Source organism: Pristiophorus japonicus, chromosome 3, assembly GCF_044704955.1.
Source record: "Pristiophorus japonicus isolate sPriJap1 chromosome 3, sPriJap1.hap1, whole genome shotgun sequence".
Lineage (NCBI taxonomy): Eukaryota > Metazoa > Chordata > Chondrichthyes > Pristiophoridae > Pristiophorus > Pristiophorus japonicus.
The window spans coordinates 327583761-327603019 of record NC_091979.1 but is presented as its reverse complement, the minus strand read 5'-3'; the positions used below and the strand labels follow the sequence as shown (position 1 = coordinate 327603019).

At 43.7% G+C, this 19259-nt stretch overlaps 2 non-coding genes across 2 annotated transcripts; both read right to left on the bottom strand.

Moving 5' to 3' along the window:
• Nucleotides 1-2462: 2462 nt before the first annotated feature.
• On the bottom strand, nucleotides 2463-2535 carry trnav-aac (transfer RNA valine (anticodon AAC)). The gene has a single exon. It is a non-coding gene; the product is annotated as a tRNA-Val (tRNA).
• Nucleotides 2536-7960: 5425 nt separating this feature from the next.
• On the bottom strand, nucleotides 7961-8033 carry trnav-cac (transfer RNA valine (anticodon CAC)). The gene has a single exon. It is a non-coding gene; the product is annotated as a tRNA-Val (tRNA).
• Nucleotides 8034-19259: the final 11226 nt, after the last annotated feature.

Below are 19259 nucleotides of genomic sequence, written 5' to 3'. Positions count from 1 at the left end.
CTCTAAAGGGCGGTGGAGTCAGACTCAATCTTATCTTTCAAAACGGAGTTGGATAAGTATCCGAATGAAAAAAAATTGCACAGCTGTGGGTAAATGACAGGGGAGTGAGACTTGTTGAGAGTTGGCATGGGCTCGACGGGCTGCATCCATTCCCTTATTCTTTGATTCTATAAGTTAGTGGCACATTTAACAGTGTGCATGTCAGCAGAATATTGAAAGGGACATGGATTCAGTCAGCACAACGAGAGGCATCTGATTCAGAAGATTCCGGTGCATGAAAATTCGGGTTTAATGACTTCAAAAGCATCATTTTTCTTTTGTGAAGATTCGGTCAGAGAAATGTTTGAAAAAGAATTTTTTGCTGAAAAGGGCTCAGCACTTCATCTTCTTTTTGGCTGTTAGGGCCACACTTCTTTTCGATGGTATTCTTCCAGAATGTATATTTTCTTTGCTGTTCCACAATAACCAGTCCCTTGCACTGCAGTCTATCTCACTGTTTCCAACGTCTCATGTACATGTTACCAGCAATGAACATTTTGAAGCAGACTTCTAAAGCACAGTGTCCAAAATGGTTTATGGATTCAGAGGTAAAGTGCAGAGCACAGATAAGTTATTCAATTAAGGATTCTCCTTCAGATAACATTTCTTTAGTTGTGCAAATGAAGATCATCAGTCAATTAATGATGTTTTCCCATGAAGGCAGGATAACATTTAATGATTATGCATTTTCTAAGTAAAAGCCCATGTGATTCAGGGCGAAGTGGCAAATTGGATCCAAATTTGGCTCAGAGGCAGGAAGCAAAGGGTAATGTTTGATGGGTGTTTTTGTGACTGGAAGGATGTTTCCAGTGTGGTTCCACAGTTTTCAGTGCCAGATCCATTGCTTTTTATGGTATTTATCAATGATCTAAACTTGAATATAGGTGTTATGATTACGAAGTTTTCAGGTGTTATTAAAATAGGCAGTGTGGTTGATAATGAAGAAGAAAGCTGGAGACTCCAGGAAAATATCAATCAACTGATAAGGGGGTAGAGCAGTGGCAAACTGAATTTAGTCCAGAGATGTGAGAGATCGCGCATTTGTGGAGGGCTAACAAGGAAAGGGAATACACATCAACTGGTATGACATTGAGAAGTGTAGAGGAACAAAGGTAACTGGGATTGCTTGTTATCAGATCCCTGAAGGTAGCTGACCAGTTGGTAAAGTTGATTAAGAATTCATATGGAATGGTTGCATTTATTGGCAGAAGCAAGGAACAGAACAGCAAGTGGGTTATGCTCGAACTGTATAAAATTCTGGTTAGGCCACAGCTGGAGTTCTGCGTGCAGTTCTGGTCACCGCATTGAAGGAAGAACGTGAATACGCTGGAGAGGGTACAGAGGAGATTTACGTAGATGTTGCCGGGAGTGGAGCAACTTTGCTATGAGGACAGATTGGATAGGATGGGTTTGTTTTCCTTGGAACAGAGGAAGCTGATGGGCGACCGCATTGAGGTGTATAAAAATAGGAGGGGCCTAGATATTGTTGATTAACAGGGTCTATTTCACATAGTGGAGTGGTCAACAACCAGGCTGCATAATTTAAAAGTAATTAGTGTAAGGGTTAAAGGGGATTTGAAGTGAACATTCTGCATGCAGATGTTTGTGGGGGTCTCAAACTCACTGCCTGAAAGTGTGGTGCAGGCAGAAACCCTCACCACATTTAACCAGTTCGTAGATGTGCACATGAAATGCAATAAGGTGCAGGGGTACACACCTAAAACTGGGCATTTGTTGGCCGGTGCAGATACGATGGGCGTAAATGACTCTTTCCATGCTGTAAACCTCTATGATTATATAATTATCGGTTAGGATTACTTTCATGATGCAAAACGTGGCAATCAGATAATTAATGCTGTTTCTCGTGAAGAAGTATTCGTGCAAGCTGGGGCTCGAACTCTGGAAGCTGAGATGAAGCATCTTATGAGGCTGCTGTTCGGAGCACGGGGAGCGTTGTCTGGAACGGTGGCATTTTGCAGCCCAGTGAAGGGCGGTAAACCGCTGTTTGATGCTGCATTCTCCGCTTTCCGCCAGCAGCGGCTGATTGGAGAGTGTGGGAGCGGAAGTTAGGGCTTGTCCCGCCCTCACTCACTCTGGAGCTGAGGAAGAGCGATTAGTCGATGGGTTTGTTTGTGGCTTTAATTTTCTGTTGTGAAGCGTGGTGGCGTGGCAGGATCCTTTAATAACCTCTCACAGCTGACCTGAATGCACGGAATGTGCAGCTTTGAGATATGGTTTCTCCAGCGTCAGGATTGGAAACGGGAGGGAGTGAGAGACACTGTGTAGAATTTGAGTGTGAACAGAACTGCAGAGAGAAATCAGCAAATGGAATAGCATCGTGAGACACTGCACTCTGTTAACATTGAACCACTAATCTGAATGATTTAATTTTATCTTATAATTAATTGAACACGTTTGCATAATGTTTCCGCCCGGTTTCGAACCGGGGACCTTTCGCGTGTTAGGCGAACGTGATAACCACTACACTACGGAAACGCTGGTGCAGTAACATCGTTGGTAACACAACCAGAGCTTTAATCTCAACAGCTGGACCACACTTCTGGAGCTTGTGTCACGAGAATCGAATAACGGTGCTATATTTAGCAAGGTTGTGAGTGTGGCAGGAATTGATCCCGTGTTTCTCTGCCTTTATACATAGGAACAGGAGTGGCCATTCCTCAGCAAGTGGTTAGAATCTGGAATACACTTCTCTAAAGGGCGGTGGAGTCAGACTCAATCTTATCTTTCAAAACGGAGTTGGATAAGTATCCGAATGAAAAAAATTGCACAGCTGTGGGTAAATGACAGGGGAGTGAGACTTGTTGAGAGTTGGCATGGGCTCGACGGGCTGCATCCATTCCCTTATTCTTTGATTCTATAAGTTAGTGGCACATTTAATAGTGTGCATGGCAGCAGAATATTGAAAGGGACATGGATTCAGTCGGCACAACGAGAGGCATCTGATTCAGAAGATTCGGGTGCACGAAAATTCGGGTTTAATGACTTTAAAAGCATCATTTTTGTTTTGTGAAGATTCGGTCAGAGAAATGTTTGGGAAAATAATCTTATGCTGAAAAGGGCTCAGCACTTCATCTTCTTTTTGGCTGTTAGGGCCACACTTCTTTTCGATGGTATTCTTCCAGAATGTATATTTTCTTTGCTGTTTCACAATAACCAGTCCCTTGCACTACAGTCTATCTCACTGTTTCCAACGTCTCATGTACATGTTACCAGCAATGAACATTTTGATGCAGACTTCTAAAGCACAGTGTCCAAAATGGTTTATGGATTCAGAGGTAAAGTGCAGAGCACAGGTAAGTTATTCAATTAAGGATTCTCCTTCAGTTTACATTTCTTTAGTTGTGCAAATGAAGATCATCAGTCAATTAATGATGTTTTCCCATGAAGGCAGGATAACATTTAATGATTATGCATTTTCTAAGTAAAAGCCTATGTGATTCAGGGCAAAGTGGCAAATTGGATCCAAATTTGGCTCAGAGGCAGGAAGCAAAGGGTAATGTTTGATGGGTGTTTTTGTGACTGGAAGGATGTTTCCAGTGGGGCTCCACAGTTTTCAGTGCCAGATCCATTGCTTTTTATGGTATTTATCAATGATCTAAACTTGAATATAGGTGTTATGATTACGAAGTTTTCAGGTGTTATTAAAATAGGCAGTGTGGTTGATAATGAAGAAGAAAGCTGGAGACTCCAGGAAGATATCAATCAACTGATAAGGGGGTAGAGCAGTGGCAAATTGAATTTAATCCAGAGATGTGAGAGATCGCGCATTTGTGGAGGGCTAACAAGGAAAGGGAATACACATCAACTGGTATGACATTGAGAAGTGTATAGGAACAAAGGTAACTGGGATTGCTTGTCCACAGATCCCTGAAGGTAGCTGGTCAGTTGGAAAAGTTGGTTAAGAAGTCATATGGAATGGTTGCATTTATTGGCAGAAGCAAGGAACAGAACAGCAAGTGGGTTATGCAAGAACTTTATAAAATTCTGGTTAGGCCACAGCTGGAGTACTGCGTGCAGTTCTGGTCACCGCATTGAAGGAAGAACGTGAATACGCTGGAGAGGGTACAGAGGAGATTTACGTAGATGTTGTCGGGAGTGGAGCAACTTTGCTATGAGGACAGATTGGATAGGATGGGTTTGTTTTCCTTGGAACAGAGGAGGCTGATGGGCGACCGCATTGAGGTGTATAAAAATAGGAGGGGCCTAGATATTGTTGATTAGAAGGGTCTATTTCACAAAGTGGAGTGGTCAACAACCAGGCTGCATAATTTAAAAGTAATTAGTGCAAGGGGTTAAAGGGGATTTGAAGTGAACATTCTGCATGCAGATGTTTGTGGGCGTCTCAAACTCACTGCCTGAAAGTGTGGTGCAGGCAGAAACCCTCACCACATTTAACCAGTTCTTAGATGTGCACATGAAATGCAATAAGGTGCAGGGGTACACACCTAAAACTGGGCATTTGTTGGCCGGTGCAGATACGATGGGCTTAAATGACTCCTTCCATGCTGTAAACCTCTATGATTATATAATTATCGGTTAGGATTACTTTCATGATGCAAAACGTGGCAATCAGATAATTAATGCTGTTTCCAGTGAAAAAGTGTTCGTGCAAGCTGGGGCTCGAACTCAGGAAGCTGAGATGAAGCATCTTAGAAGGCTGCTGTTCGGAGCACGGGGAGCGTTGTCTCGAACGGTGGCATTTTGCAGCCCAGTGAAGGGCGGTAAACCGCTGTTTGTTGCTGCATTCTCCGCTTTCCGCCGGCAGCGGCTGATTGGAGAGTGTGGGAGCGGAAGTTAGGGCTTGTCCCGCCCTCACTCACTCTGGAGCTGGGGAAGAGCGATTCGTCGATGGGTTTGTTTGTGGCTTTAATTTTCTGTTGTGAAGCGTGGTGGCGTGGCAGGATCCTTTAATAATCTGTCACAGCTGACCTGAATGCACGGAATGTGCAGCTTTGAGATATGGTTTCTCCTGCGTCAGGGCTGGAAACGGGAGGGAGTGAGAGACACTGTGTAGAATTTGAGTGTGAACAGAACTGTGGAGAGAAATCAGCAAATGGAACAGCATCGTGAGATACTGCACTCTGTTAATATTGAACCACGAATATGAATGATTTAATTTTATCGAATCATTCATTGAACACGTTTGCATAATGTTCCCGCCCGGTTTCGGAATGGGGACTTTTCGCGTGTGAGGCGAACGTGATAACCACTACACTACGGAAAAGCTGTGGAAGTAACATTGTTGGGAACATAACCAGAGCTTTAACCTCAACAGCTGGACTACACTTCTGGAGCTTGTGTCACGAGAATCGAATGACGGTGCTATATTTAGCAAGGGTGTGAGTGTGGCAGGAATTGATCCCGTGTTTCTCTGCCTTTATACATCGGAACAGGAGTGGCCATTCCTCAGCAAGTGGTTAGAATCTGGAATACACTGCTCCAAAGGGCGGTGGAGTCAGACTCAATCTTATCTTTCAAAACGGAGTTGGATAAGTATCCAAATGAAAAAAATTGCACAGCTGTGGGTAAATGACAGGGGAGTGAGACTTGTTGAGAGTTGGCATGGGCTCGACGGGCTGCAACCATTCCCTTATTCTTTGATTCTATAAGTTAGTGGCACATTTAATAGTGTGCATGTCAGCAGAATATTGAAAGGGACATGGATTCAGTCGGCACAACGACAGGCATCTGATTCAGAAGATTCGGGTGCACGAAAATTCGGGTTTAATGACTTTAAAAGCATCATTTTTGTTTTGTGAAGATTCGGTCAGAGAAATGTTTGAAAAATAATTTTTTGCTGAAAAGGGCTCAGCACTTCATATTCTTTTTGGCTGTTAGGGCCACACTTCTTTTCGATGGTATTCTTCCAGAATGTATATTTTCTTTGCTGTTTCACAATAACCAGTCCCTTGCACTATAGTCTATCTCACTGTTTCTAACGTCTCATGTACATGTTACCAGCAATGAACATTTTGAAGCAGACTTCTAAAGCACAGTGTCCAAAATGGTTTATGGATTCAGAGGTAAAGTGCAGAGCACAGATAAGTTATTCAATTAAGGACTCTCCTTCAGTTATCATTTCTTTAGTTGTGCAAATGAAGATCATCAGTCAATTAATGATGTTTTCCCATGAAGGCAGGATAACATTTAATGATTATGCATTTTCTAAGTAAAAGCCCATGTGATTCAGGGCGAAGTGGCAAATTGGATCCAAATTTGGCTCAGAGGCAGGAAGCAAATGGTAATGTTTGATGGGTGTTTTTGTGACTGGAAGGATGTTTCCAGTGGGGTTCCACAGTTTTCAGTGCCAAAACCATTGCTTTTTATGGTATTTATCAATGATCTAAACTTGAATATAGGTGTTATGATTACGAAGTTTTCAGGCGTTATTAAAATAGGCAGTGTGGTTGATAATGAAGAAGAAAGCTGGAGACTCCAGGAAGATATCAATCAACTGATAAGGGGGTAGAGCAGTGGCAAATTGAATTTAATCCAGAGATGTGAGAGATCGCGCATTTGTGGAGGGCTAACAAGGAAAGGGAATACACATCAACTGGTATGACATTGAGAAGTGTAGAGAAACAAAGGTAACTGGGATTGCTTGTCCACAGATCCCTGAAGGTAGCTGGCCAGTTGGAAAAGTTGATGAAGAATTCATATGGAATGGTTGCATTTATTGGCAGAAGCAAGGAAGAGAAAAGCAAGTGGGTTATGCTAGAACTGTATAAAATTCTGGTTAGGCCACAGCTGTAGTACTGCGCGCAGTTCTGGTCACCGCATTGAAGGAAGAACGTGAATACGCTGGGGAGGGTACAGAGGAGATTTACGTAGATGTTGCCGGGAGTGGAGCAACTTTGCTATGAGGACAGATTGGATAGGATGGGTTTGTTTTCCTTGGAACAAAGGAGGCTGATGGGCGACCGCATTGAGGTGTATAAAAGTAGGAGGGGCCTAGATATTGTTGATTAAATGGGTCTATTTCACATAGTGGAGTGGTCAACAACCAGGCTGCATAATTTAAAAGTAATTAGTGTAAGGGTTAAAGGGGATTTGAAGTGAACATTCTGCCTGCAGATGTTTGTGGGGGTCTCAAACTCACTGCCTGAAAGTGTGGTGCAGGCAGAAACCCTCACCACATTTAACCAGTTCTTAGATGTGCACATGAAATGCAATAAGGTGCAGGGGTACACACCTAAAACTGGGCATTTGTTGGCCGGTGCAGATACGATGGGCTCAAATGACTCCTTCCATGCTGTAAACCTCTATGATTATATAGTTATCGGTTAGGATTACTTTCATGATGCAAAACGTGGCAATCAGATAATTCATGCTGTTTCCAGTGAAGAAGTGTTCGTGCAAGCTGGGGCTCGAACTTAGGAAGCTGAGATGAAGCATCTTATGAGGCTGCTGTTCGGAGCACGGGGAGCGTTGTCTCGGACGGTGGCATTTTGCAGCCCAGTGAAGGGCGGTAAACCGCTGTTTGATGCTGCATTCTCCGCTCTCCGCCGGCAGCGGCTGATTGGAGAGTGTGGGAGCGGAAGTTAGGGCTTGTCCCGCCCTCACTCACTCTGGAGCTGGGGAAGAGCGATTCGTCGATTGGTTTGTTTGTGGCTTTAATTTTCTGTTGTGAAGCGTGGTGGCGTGGCAGGATCCTTTAATAATCTCTCACAGCTGACCTGAATGCACGGAATGTGCAGCTTTGAGATATGGTTTCTCCAGCGTCAGGGCTGGAAACGGGGGGAGGAGTGAGAGACACTGTGTAGAATTTGAGTGTGTGCAGAACTGCAGAGAGAAATCAGCAAATGGAACAGCATCGTGAGACACTGCACTCTGTTAATATTGAACCACTAATATGAATGATTTAATTTTATCGAATCATTAATTGAACACGTTTGCATAATGTTTCCGCCCGGTTTCGAACCGGGGACTTTTCGCGTGTGAGGCGAACGTGATAACCACTACACTACGGAAACGCTGTGGCACTAACACCCTGGGGAACATAACCAGAGCTTTAACCTCAACAGCTGGACTCCACTTTTGGAGCTTGTGTCACGAGAATAGAATGACGGTCCGAAATTTAGCAAGGTTGTGAGTTTGGCAGGAATTGATCCCGTGTTTCTCTGCCTTTATACATGGGAACAGGAGTGGCCATTCCTCAGCAAGTGGTTAGAATCTGGAACACACTGCTCTAAAGGGCGGTGGAGTCAGACTCAATCTTATCTTTCAAAACGGAGTTGGATAAGTATCCGAATGAAAGAAATTGCACAGCTGTGGGTAAATGACAGGGGAGTGAGACTTGTTGAGAGTTGGCATGGGCTCGACGGGCTGCAACCATTGCCTTATTCATTGATTCTATAAGTTCGTGGCACATTTAATAGTGTGCATGTCAGCAGAATATTGAAAGGGACATGGATTCAGTCGGAACAACGAGAGGCATCTGATTCAGAAGATTCGGGTGCACGAAAATTCGGGTTTAATGACTTTAAAAGCATCATTTTTGTTTTGTGAAGATTCGGTCAGAGAAATGTTTGGGAAAATAATTTTTTGCTGAAAAGGGCTCAGCACTTCATCTTCTTTTTGGCTGTTTGGGTCACACTTCTTTTCGATGGTATTCTTCCAGAATGTATATTTTCCTTGCTGTTTCACAATAACCATCCCTTGCACTAAAGTCTATCTCACTGTTTCCAACGTCCCATGTACATGTTACCAGGAATGAACATTTTGAAGCAGACTTCTAAAGCACAGTGTCCAAAATGGTTTCTGGATTCAGAGGTAAAGTGCAGAGCACAGATAAGTTATTCAATTAAGGAATCTCCTTTATTTAACATTTCTTTAGTTGTGCAAATGAAGATCATCAGTCAATTAATGATGTTTTCCCATGAAGGCAGGATAACATTTAATGATTATGCATTTTCTAAGTAAAAGCCCATGTGATTCAGGGCGAAGTGGCAAATTGGATCCAAATTTGGCTCAGAGGCAGGAAGCAAAGGGTAATGTTTGATGGGTGTTTTTGTGACTGGAAGGATGTTTCCAGTGGGGTTCCGCAGTTTTCAGTGCCAGATCCATTGCTTTTTATGGTATTTATCAATGATCTAAACTTGAATATAGGTGTTATGATCACGAAGTTTTCAGGTGTTATTAAAATAGGCAGTGTGGTTGAAAATGAAGAAGAAAGCTGGAGACTCCAGGAAGATATCAATCAACTGATAAGGGGGTAGAGCAGTGGCAAATGGAATTTAATCCAGAGATGTGAGAGATCGCGCATTTGTGGAGGGCTAACAAGGAAAGGGAATACACATCAACTGGTATGACATTGAGAAGTGTAGAGGAACAAAGGTAACTGGGATTGCTTGTCCACAGATCCCTGAAAGTAGCTGGCGAGTTGGAAAAGTTGGTTAAGAAGTCATATGGAATGGTTGCATTTATTGGCAGAAGCAAGGAACAGAACAGCAAGTGGGTTATGCTAGAACTATATAAAATTCTGGTTAGGCCAGAGCTGGAGTACTGCGTGCAGTTCTGGTCACCGCATTGAAGGAAGAACGTGAATACGCTGGAGAGGGTACAGACGAGATTTACGTAGATGTTGCCGGGAGTGGAGCAACTTTGCTATGAGGACAGATTGGATAGGATGGGTTTGTTTTCCTTGGAACAGAGGAGGCTGATGGGCGACAGCATTGAGGTGTATAAAAATAGGAGGGGCCGAGATATTGTTGATTAAAAGGGTCTATTTCACATAGTGGAGTGGTCAACAACCAGGCTGCATAATTGAAACATAAACAGTGTAAGTGTTAAAGGGGATTTGAAGTGAACATTCTACATGCAGATGTTTGTGGGGGTCTCAAACTCACTGCCTGAAAATGTGTTCCAAGCAGAAACCCTCACCACATTTAACAAGTTCTTAGATGTGCACATGAAATGCTATAAAATGCAGGGGTGCACACCTAAAACAGGGCATTTGTTGGCCGGTGCAGATACGATGGGCTGAAATGACTCCTTCCATGCTGTAAACCTCTATGATAATATAATTATCGGTTATGATTACTTTAATGATGCAAAACGTGGCAATCAGATAATTAATGGTGTTTCCAGTGCAGAAGTGTTCGTGCAAGCTGGGGCTCGAACTCCGGAAGCCGAGATGAAGCATCCTATGAGGCTGCTGCTCGGTGTGCAGGGAGCGATGTCTCGAATGGTGGCATTTTGCAGCCCATTGAAGGGCGGTAAACCGCTGTTTGATGCTGCATTCTCCGCTTTCCGCCGGCAGCGGCTGATTGGAGAGTGTGGGAGTGGAAGTTAGGGCTTGTCCCGCCCTCACTCACTTTTGAGCTGGGGAAGAGCGATTAGTCGATGGGTTTGTTTGTGCCTTTAATTTTCTGTTGTGAAGCGTGGCGGCGTGGCAGGATCCTTTAATAATCTCTCACAGCTGACCTGAATGCACGGAATGTGCAGCTTTGAGATATGGTTTCTCCAGCGTCAGGGCTGGAAACGGGAGGGAGTGAGAGACACTGTGTAGAATTTGAGTGTGAACAGAACTGCAGAGAGAAATCAGCAAACGGAACAGCATCGTGAGACACTGCACTCTGTTAATATTGAACCACTAATATGAATGATTTAATTTTTTCTAATCATTAATTGAACACGTTTGCATAATGTTTTCACCCGGTTTCGAACCGGAGACATTTCGCCTGTTAGGCGAACGTGAAAACCATTACACTACGGAAACGTTGTGGAAGTAACACTGTTGGGAACATAACCAGAGCTTTAACCTCAACAGCTGGACTACACTTCTGGAGCTTGTGTCACGAGAATAGAATGACGGTGCTGTATTTAGCAAGGTTGTGAGTGTGGCAGGAATTGATCACGTGTTTCTCTGCATTTACACATCGGAACAGGAGTGGCCATTCCTCAGCAAGTGGTTAGAATCTGGATTACACTGCTCTAAAGGGCGGTGGAGTCAGACTCAATCTTATCTTTCAAAACGGAGTTGGATAAGTATCCGAATGAAAAAAATTGCACAGCTGTGGGTAAATGACAGGGGAGTGAGACTTGTTGAGACTTGGCATGGGCTCGACGGGCTGCAACCATTCCCTTATTCTTTGATTCTATAAGTTAGTGGCACATTTAATAGTGTGCATGTCAGCAGAATATTGAAAGGGACATGGATTCACTCGGCACAACGAGAGGCATCTGATTCAGAAGATTCGGGTGCACGAAAATTTGGGTTTAATGACTTTAAAAGCATCATTTTTGTTTTGTGAAGATTCGGTCAGAGAAATGTTTGGGAAAATAATTTTTTGCTGAAAAGGGCTCAGCACTTCATCTTCTTTTTGGCTGTTAGGGCCACACTTCTTTTCGATGGTATTCTTCCAGAATGTATATTTTCTTTGCTGTTTCACAATAACCAGTCCCTTGCACTACAGTCTATCTCACTGTTTCCAACGTCCCATGTACATGTTACCAGCAAGGAACATTTTGAAAAAGACTTCTAAAGCACAGTGTCCAAAATGGTTTATGGATTCAGAGGTAAAGTGCAGAGCACAGATAAGTTATTCAATTAAGGACTCTCCTTCAGTTAACATTTCTTTAGTTGTGCAAATGAAGATCATCAGTCAATTAATGATGTTTTCCCATGAAGGCAGGATAACATTTAATGATTATGCATTTTCTAAGTAAAAGCCCATGTGATTCAGGGCGAAGTGGCAAATTGGATCCAAATTTGGCTCAGAGGCAGGAAGCAAAGGGTAATGTTTGATGGGTGTTTTTGTGACTGGAAGGATGTTTCCAGTGGGGTTCCGCAGTTTTCAGTGCCAGATCCATTGCTTTTTACGGTATTTATCAATGATCTAAACTTGAATCTAGGTGTTATGATTACGAAGTTTTCAGGTGTTATTAAAATAGCAGTGCGGTTGATAATGAAGAAGAAAGCTGGAGACTCCAGGAAGATATCAATCAACTGATAAGGGGGTAGAGCAGTGGCAAATGGAATTTAATCCAGAGATGTGAGAGATCGCGCATTTGTGGAGGGCTAACAAGGAAAGGGAATACACATCAACTGGTATGACATTGAGAAGTGTAGAGGAACAAAGGTAACTGGGATTGCTTGTCCACAGATCCCTGAAGGTAGCTGGCCAGTTGGAAAAGTTGGTTAAGAAGTCATATGGAATGGTTGCATTTATTGGCAGAAGCAAGGAACAGAACAGCAAGTGGGTTATGCTAGAACTGTATAAAATTCTGGTTAGGCCACAGCTAGAGTACTTCGTGCAGTTCTGGTCACCGCATTGAAGGAAGAACGTGAATACGCTGGAGAGGGTACAGACGAGATTTACGTAGATGTTGCCGGGATTGGAGCAACTTTGCTATGAGGACAGATTGGATAGGATGGGTTTGTTTTCCTTGGAACAGAGGAGGCTGATGGGCGACAGCATTGAGGTGTATAAAAATAGGAGGGGCCTAGATATTGTTGATTAAAAGGGTCTATTTCACAGAGTGGAGTGGTCAACAACCAGGCTGCATAATTTAAACGTAAGCAGTGTAAGGGTTAAAGGGGATTTGAAGTGTACATTCTGCATGCAGATGTTTGTGTGGGTCTCAAACTCACTGCCTGAAAGTGTGGTGCAGGCAGAAACCCTCACCACATTTAACAAGTTCTTAGATGTGCACATGAAATGCAATAAGGTGCAAGGGTACACGCCTAAAACTGGGCATTTGTTGGCCGGTGCAGATACGATGGGCTTAAATGACTCCTTCCATGCTGTAAACCTCTATGATTATATAATTATCGGTTAGGATTACTTTCATGATGCAAAACATGGCAATCAGATCATTAATGGTGTTTCCAGTGAAGAAGTGTTTGTGCAAGCTGGGGCTCGAACTCAGGAAGCTGAGATGAAGCATCTTATGAGGCTGCTGTTCGTTGTACAGGGAGCGTTGTCTCGAATGGTGGCATTTTGCAGCCCAGTGAAGGGCGGTAAAACGCTGTTTGATGCTGCATTCTCCGCTTTCCGCCGGCAGCGGCTGATTGGAGAGTGAGGGAGCGGAAGTTAGGGCTTGTCCCGCCCTCACTCACTCTGGAGCTGGGGAAGAGCGATTAGTCGATGGGTTTGTTTGTGGCTTTAATTTTCTGCTGTGATGCGTGGCGGCGTGGTAGGAACCTTTAATAATCTCTCACAGCTGAACTGAATGCACGGAATGTGCAGCTTTGAGATATGTTTTCTCCACCGTCAGGGCTGGAAACGGGAGGGAGTGAGAGACAGTGTGTAGAATTTGAGTGTGTACAGAACTGAAAAGAGAAATCAGCAAATGGAACAGCAGCGTGAGACACTGCACTCTGTTAATATTGAACCACTGATATGAATGATTTAATTTTATCGAATCATTAATTGAACACGTTTGCATAATGTTTCCGTCCGGTTTCAAACCGGGGACTTTCATGCGTTCGGCGAACGTGATAACCACTACACTACGGAAACGCTGTGCCGGTAATATTGTTGGGAACATAACCAGAGCTTTAACCTCAACAGCTGGACTACACTTCTGGAGCTTGTGTCACGAGAATAGAATGACGGTGCTATATTTAGCAATGTTGTGAGTGAGGCAGGAATTGATCCCGTGTTTCTCTGCCTTTATGCATAGGAACAGGAGTGGCCATTCCTCAGCAAGTAGTTAGAATCTGGAATACATTGCTCTGAAGGGCGGTGGAGTCAGACTCAATCTTATCTTTCAAAACGGAGTTGGATAAGTATCCGAATGAAAAAAATTGCACAGCTGTGGGTAAATGACAGGGGAGTGAGACTTGTTGAGAGTTGGCATGGGCTCGACGGGCTGCAACCATTCCCTTATTCTTTGATTCTATAAGTTAGTGGCACATTTAATAGTGTGCATGTCAGCAGAATATTGAAAGGGACATGGATTCAGTCGGCACAACGAGAGGCATCTGATTCAGAAGATTCGGGTGCACGAAAATTCGGGTTTAATGACTTTAAAAGCATCATTTTTGTTTTGTGAAGATTCGGTCAGGGAAAGGATTGGGAAAATAATTTTTTGCTGAAAAGGGCTCAGCACTTCATCTTCTTTTTGGCTGTTAGGGTCACACTTCTTTTCGATGGTATTCTTCCAGAATGTATATTTTCTTTGCTGTTTCACAATAACCAGTCCCTTGCACTACAGTCTATCTCACTGTTTCCAACGTCTCATGTACATGTTACCAGCAATGAACATTTTGAAGCAGATTTCTAAAGCACAGTGTCCAAAATGGTTTATGGATTCAGAGGTAAAGTGCAGAGCACAGATAAGTTATTCAATTAAGGACTCTCTTTCAGTTAACATTTCTTTAGTTGTGCAAATGAAGATCATCAGTCAATTAATGATGTTTTCTCATGAAGGCAGGATAACATTTAATGATTATGCATTATCTAAGTAAAAGCCCATGTGATTCAGGGCGAAGTGGCACATTGGATCCAAATTTGGCTCAGAGGCAGGAAGCAAAGGGTAATGTTTGATGGGTGTTTTTGTGACTGGAAGTATGTTTCCAGTGGGGTTCCGCAGTTTTCAGTGCCAGATCCATTGCTTTTTATGGTATTTATCAATGATCTAAACTTGAATATAGGTGTTATGATGACGAAGTTTTCAGGTGTTATTAAAATAGGCAGTGGGTTGATAATGAAGAAGAAAGCTGGAGACTCCAGGAAGATATCAATCAACTGATAAGGGGGTAGAGCAGTGGCAAATGGAATTTAATCCAGATATGTGAGAGATCGTGCATTTGTGGAGGGCTAACAAGGAAAGGGAATACACATCAACTGGTATGACATTGAGAAGTGTAGAGGAACAAAGGTAACTGGGATTGCTTGTGCACAGATCCCTGAAGGTAGCTGGTCAGTTGGAAAAGTTGGTTAAGAAGTCATATGGAATGGTTGCATTTATTGGCAGAAGCAAGGAACAGAACAGCAAGTGGGTTTTGCTAGAACTGTATAAAATTTTGGTTAGGCCACAGCTGGAGTACTGCGTGCAGTTCTAGTCACCGCATTGAAGGAAGGACGTGAATACGCTGGAGAGGGTACAGAGGAGATTTACGTAGATGTTGCCGGGAGAGGAGCAAATTTGCTATGAGGACAGATTGGATAGGATGGGTTTGTTTTCCTTGGAACAGAGGAGGCTGATGGGCGACAGCATTAAGGTGTAAATAAAAAGGAGGGGCCTAGATATTGTTGATTAAAAGGGTCTATTTCACAGAGTGGAGTGGTCAACAACCAGGCTGCATAATTTAAAAGTAATTAGTGTAAGGGTTAAAGGGGATTTGAAGTGAACATTCTGCATGCAGATGTTTGTGGGGGTCTCAAACTCACTGCCTGAAAGTGTGGTGCAGGCAGAAACCCTCACCACATTTAACAAGTTCTGAGATGTGCACATGAAATGCAATAAGGTGCAGGGGGACACACCTAAAACTGGACAGTTGTTGGCCGGTGCAGATACGATGGGCTTAAATGACTCCTTCCATGCTGTAAACCTCTATGATTATATAATTATCGGTTAGGATTACTTTCATGATGCAAAACGTGGCAATCAGATAATTAATGGTGTTTCCAGTGAAGAAGTGTTCGTGCAAGCTGGGGCTCGAACTCAGGTAGCTGAGATGAAGCATCTTATGAGGCTGCTGTTCGGTGTACGGGTAGCGTTGTCTCGAACGGTGGCATTTTGCAGCCCAGTGAAGGGCGGTAAACCGCTGTTTGATGCTGCATTCTCCGCTTTCCGCCGGCAGCGGCTGATTGGAGAGTGTGGGAGCGGAAGTTAGGGCTTGTCCCGCCCTCACTCACTCTGGAGCTGGGGAAGAGCGATTAGTCGATGGGTTTGTTTGTGGCTTTAATTTTCTGGTGTGAAGCGTGGTGGCGTGGCAGGATCCTTTAATAATCTCTCACAGCTGACCTGAATGCACGGAATGTGCAGCTTTGAGATATGGTTTCTCCAGCGTCAGGGCTGGAAACGGGAGGGAGTGAGAGATACTGTGTAGAATTTGAGTGTGAACAGAACTGTAGAGAGAAATCATCAAATGGAACAGCATCGTGAGACACTGCACTCTGTTAATATTGAACCACTAATATGAATGATTTAATTTTATCTAATCATTAATTGAACACGTTTGCATAATGTTTCCACCCGGTTTCCTTTCGCGTGTGAGGCGAACGTGATAACCACTACACTACGGAAACGCTGCGGCAGTAACCTTGTTGGGAACATAACCAGAGCTTTAACCTCAACAGCTGGACTACACTTCTGGAGCTTGTGTCACGAGAACAGAATAACGGTGCGATATTTAGCAAGTTTGTGAGTGTGGCAGGAATTGATCACGTGTTTCTCTGCCTTTATACATAGGAACAGGAGTGGCCATTCCTCAGCAAGTGGTTAGAATCTGGAATACACTTCTCTAAAGGGCGGTGGAGTCAGACTCAATCTTATCTTTTAAAACGGAGTTGGATAAGTATCCGAATGCAAAAAATTGCACAGCTGTGGGTAAATGACAGGGGAGTGAGACTTGTTGAGAGTTGGCATGGGCTCGACGGGCTGCAACCATTCCCTTATTCTTTGATTGTATGCGTTAGTGGCACATTTAATAATGTGCATGTCAGCAGAATATTGAAAGGGACATGGATTCAGTAGGCACAACGAGAGGCATCTGATTCAGAAGATTCGGGTGCACGAAAATTCGGGTTTAATGACTTTAAAAGCATCATTTTTGTTTTGTGAAGATTCGGTCAGAGAAATGTTTGGGAAAAGAATTTTTTGCTGAAAAGAACTCAGCACTTCATCTTCTTTTTGGCTGTTAGGGTCACACTTCTTTTCGATGGTATTCTTCCAGAATGTATATTTTCTTTGCTGTTTCACAATAATCAGTCCCTTGCACTACAGTCTATCTCACTGTTTCCAACTTCCCATGTACATGTTACCAGCAATGAACATTTTGAAGCAGGCAGAAACCCTCACCACATTTAACAAGTTCTTGGACGTGCACATGAAATGCAATAAGGTGCAGGGGTACACACCTAAAACTTGGCATTTGTTGGCCGGTGCAGATACGATGGGCTTAAATGACTCCTTCCATGCTGTAAACCTCTATGATTATATAATTATCGGTTAGGATTACTTTCATAATGCAAAACGTGGCAATCAGATAATTAATGGTGTTTCCAGTGAAGAAGTGTTCGTGCAAGCTGGGGCTCGAACTCAGGAAGCTGAGATGAAGCATCTTATGAGGCTACTGTTCGGTGTACGGGGAGCGTTCTATCGAACGGTGGCATTTTGCAGCCCAGTGAAGGGCGGTAAACCGCTGTTTGATGCTGCATTCTCCGCTTTCCGCCGGCAGCGGCTGATTGGAGAGTGTGGGAGCGGAAGTTAGGGCTTGTCCCGCCCTCACTCACTCTGGAGCTGGGGAAGAGCGATTCGTCGATGGGTTTGTTTGTGGCTTCAATTTTCTGTTGTGAAGCGTGGTGGCGTGGCAGGATCCTTTAATAATCTCTCACAGCTGACCTGAATGCACGGAATGTGCAGCTTTGAGATATGGTTTCTCCAGCGTCAGGGCTGGAAACGGGAGGGAGTGAGAGACACTGTGTTAAATTTTAGTGTGGACAGAACTGTAGAGAGAAGTCAGCAAATGGAACAGCATCGTGAGACACTGCACTCTGTTAATATTGAACCACTAATATGAATGATTTAATTTTATCTAATCATTAATTGAACACGTTTGCATAATGTTACCGCCCGGTTTCCTTTCGCGTGTGAGGCGAACGTGATAACCACTACACTACGGAAACGCTGTGGCAGTAACATTGTTGGGAACATAACCAGAGCTTTAACCTCAACAGCTGGACTACACTTCTGGAGCTTGTGTCACGAGAACAGAATGACGGTGCTATATTTAGCAAGGTTGTGAGTGTGGCAGGAATTGATCCCGTGTTTCTCTGCCTTTATACATAGGAACAGAAGTGGCCATTCCTCAGCAAGTGGTTAGAATCTGGAATACACTGCTCTAAAGGGCGGTGGAGTCAGACTCAATCTTATCTTTTAAAACGGAGTTGGATAAGTATCCGAATGCAAAAAATTGCACAGCTGTGGGTAAATGACAGGGGAGTGAGACTTGTTGAGAGTTGGCATGGGCTCGACGGGCTGCAACCATTCCCTTATTCTTTGATTGTATAAGTTAGCGGCACATTTAATAGTGTGCATGTCAGCAGAATATTGAAAGGGACATGGATTCAGTAGGCACAACGAGAGGCATCTGATTCAGAAGATTCGGGTGCACGAAAATTCGGGTTTAATGACTTTAAAAGCATCATTTTTGTTTTGTGAAGATTCGGTCAGAGAAATGTTTGGGAAAAGAATTTTTTGCTGAAAAGGACTCAGCACTTCATCTTCTTTTTGGCTGTTAGGGTCACACTTCTTTTCGATGGTATTCTTCCAGAATGTATATTTTCTTTGCTGTTTCACAATAATCAGTCCCTTGCACTATAGTCTATCTCACTGTTTCCAACTTCCCATGTACATGTTACCAGCAATGAACATTTTGAAGCAGGCAGAAACCCTCACCACATTTAACAAGTTCTTAGACGTGCACATGAAATGCAATAAGGTGCAGGGGTGCACACCTAAAACTTGGCATTTGTTGGCCGGTGCAGATACGATGGGCTTAAATGACTCCTTCCATGCTGTAAACCTCTATGATTATATAATTATCGGTTAGGATTACTTTCATGATGCAAAACGTGGCAATCAGATAATTAATGGTGTTTCCAGTGAAGAAGTGTTCGTGCAAGCTGGGGCTCGAACTCAGGTAGCTGAGATGAAGCATCTTATGAGGCTGCTGTTCGGTGTACGGGTAGCGTTGTCTCGAACGGTGGCATTTTGCAGCCCAGTGAAGGGCGGTAAACCGCTGTTTCATGCTGCATTCTCCGCTTTCCGCCGGCAGCGGCTGATTGGAGAGTGTGGGAGCGGAAGTTAGGGCTTGTCCCGCCCTCACTCACTCTGGAGCTGGGGAAGAGCGATTAGTCGATGGGTTTGTTTGTGGCTTTAATTTTCTGGTGTGAAGCGTGGTGGCGTGGCAGGATCCTTTAATAATCTCTCACAGCTGACCTGAATGCACGGAGTGTGCAGCTTTGAGATATGGTTTCTCCAGCGTCAGGGCTGGAAACGGGAGGGAGTGAGAGACACTGTGT